Raw genomic sequence first — 2,820 nt, forward strand, 5'->3', positions numbered from 1 at the left:
ATTACTAGAACTCATACAGCAATTCAGCAATGTGGCAGGACAAAATCAATGCACAGAAATCAGTTGCTTTTTATACACTAACAATGTACCTGTAGAAAGAGAAATTAAGGAATTGATTCCATTTACAACTGCACCAAAAACCATAAGATACCTAGGAATAAACCTAACCAAAGAGGTAAAGGACTGGTACTCTAGAAACTACAGAACACTTATTAAAGAAATTGAGGAAGACACAAAAAGATGGAAAAACATTCCATGCTCATGGATTGGAAGAATAAACATTGTGAAAATGTCTATACTGACCAAGGCAATCTACACTTTCAACACCATCCCTATTAAAATATAATTGGCATTTTTCAAAGAGCTGAAACAAACAATCCCAAAATTTATATGGAACCAGAAAAGACCCCAAATCACCAAGGGAATGTTGAAAAAGAAAAAACAAAGCTGGGGCATCACATTGCCTGACTTCAAGCAATAATACAAAGCTGTGATCACCAAGACAGCATGGTACTGGCACAAAAACAGACACATAGACCAATAGAACAGAATAGAGTCTCCAGAAATGGACCCTCAACTCTATGGTCAACTAATCTTCGACAAATCAGGAAAAAATATCCAACAGAAAAAAGACAGTCTCTTCAATAAATGGTGCCTGGAAAATTGGACAGCTATATACAGAAGAATGAAACTTGACCATTCTCTCACACCATACACAAAGATAAACTCTAAATGGATGAAAGACCTCAATGTGAGATAGGAATCCATCAAAATCCTAGAGGAGAGCATAGGCAGTAACCTCTTCGACATTGGCCACAGCAACTTCTTCCAAGGCATGTCTCCAAAAGCAAAGGAAACAAAAGCAAAAATGAACTTTTGGGACTTCATCAAGATGAAAATTGAAGAGGGGGTGAATCAGAGAGGGAGACAAACCATGAGAGGCTATGGACTCCAGGAAACAAACTGAAGGTTTCAGTGGGGAGGCGGTTGGGGGGATGGGTTAGCCTGGTGATGTGTATTAAGGAGGGTGCATGTTGTGATGAGCACTGGGTGTTATACAAGCCTCGTGAATCATTGAACACTACATCAAAAATTAATGATGTACTGTATGGTGGCTAACTTAACATAATAAAAAAAAAGAATAATGTCTTCTAGTTTCATCCATATTGTAGCCTGTGTCAGAATGTCCTTCCTTTTTAAGGCTAAGCAATACTCCATTGCATGTATGTACCACATTTTATCTATCCATTCATCCATTGGTGAACATTTGAGTTGTTTCCACTTTTTGTCTATTGCAAAAATGTTGCTCTGGACATTGGCATACAAATATCTGTCTGAAACCCTGTTTTCAATTATTTTGTGTATATACAGAGAACTGGAACTGCTGTATCAAATGGTAATTCTATGTTTACTTTTTTGAGGAACAACCATACTGTTTTCCACCATAGCTGCAGCATTTAATGGGAATGTTCTGATTTTGTTGAATACATTTCAGTATTGTTTGAATATTCCACTCCTAGATGTAAGCCCAAGGGAAATAAAAACATACATCCACACTAAGACTTGTATACATACAAGTGTTTATAGCAACATCGTTCATACTAGCCAAAAGATGAAAACAACCCAAATATCCATTAATGGATGGATGGATGGGTGGATGGATGGATGGATGGATGGATAAACAAAATGAGGTGTATCCATAGAATGGAATATTATTCAGCCATAAAAAGAAATGACATACTGACACATGCTATAATGTGAATGAAACTTAAAGATATTATGCTGAGTGAAAGAAGCCAAACACACACACACACACACACACACACACACACACACACACACAAATACATACCCCATTCATGTAGAATGTCCAGAACAAGGAGATCTACAGAGATAGAAAATGGATTAGTGGTTGCCGAGGGCTGGGAGGTATGGGTGGGGTGTAGATTGGGGGCAATAACTAAAGGGTAGTTTTTGAAGTGATGAAAATGTTCTAAAATAGACTGTGGTGATGATTGCATAGCACTCTTTACAGTAAAAACCACTGGATTATATACTTTCAGTGGGTGAATGGTATTGTATGTGGATTTTATCTCTTTAAATCAGCTAGCAAAACATAAAATAAAGTGAACTGAAATTAAGGCTGAAAAAGAATCAAGGAGGAAGGTCATGAGGAAGAGAAGACAGCAGTTGAGTCTGATGATGCAGATGGACCAGACCCACTGGTGCTGAATGCCAACTGTACCAATCATTAGTTGGGTGACCTAGGGCAGTCATTTCACTTCTATGAGTCTCAGTTCCCTCATCTGCAATGGGAGCAACAATGCTGACCTCTTGGGGCTGTTGAACACTTGATGAAGGAATAAACTAGTGAAGTTGGTATTATCTGCCCAGTTTAATGCAGAAGGGATGGAAGAGAGCATAATGATGGAAATGATGGATTGATGGTAGCGAGAAGAGCTGGACCCGAGGGTTCCTTTGTGGGTGGGCTGGCATAAAAGTCCTGGCTGATTTGAATGCTCTGCCTCAGCCTCCTTAGCCAGGGGGGTGTTGGTTAAGCTTTGCCATGACTCATTCCATGGGCGTTTGGTGCCATCTCCTCACGAACGCTGTGTCAAGGGTGTGTCCCTCCCACCACGAAGTTTCTTGAGCGACAGAAGACTCGCTTGCAATAAAGGGCCAGTTGGCTGTGCTGCCCAATTTATACACAGGCCTCTCAGGAGAAACGCTGTCAGCCCCATCTCCAAGGTCAGCACGTGGACTTGACTCCTTCTCAGTGCCTAGCCCTGTTGGCAGCTAGCAGAGTGGCAAGACTTGGAC

General features: G+C 40.4%; 1 protein-coding gene across 1 annotated transcript in view; it reads left to right on the top strand.

Annotated features, from left to right (window-relative positions):
• The first annotated feature begins 2,700 nt into the window (after nt 1-2,700).
• Nucleotides 2,701-2,820, top strand: part of CASP14 (caspase 14) — a 6,787-nt gene continuing 6,667 nt past the window's right edge. Inside the window, exon 1 of the mRNA XM_057312113.1 lies at nt 2,701-2,820. The gene's annotated coding sequence lies outside the window, so the exon portion shown is untranslated.

The sequence above is a fragment of the Ursus arctos genome, unplaced genomic scaffold (genome assembly GCF_023065955.2).
Source record: "Ursus arctos isolate Adak ecotype North America unplaced genomic scaffold, UrsArc2.0 scaffold_14, whole genome shotgun sequence".
Classification (NCBI taxonomy): Eukaryota; Metazoa; Chordata; class Mammalia; order Carnivora; family Ursidae; genus Ursus; species Ursus arctos.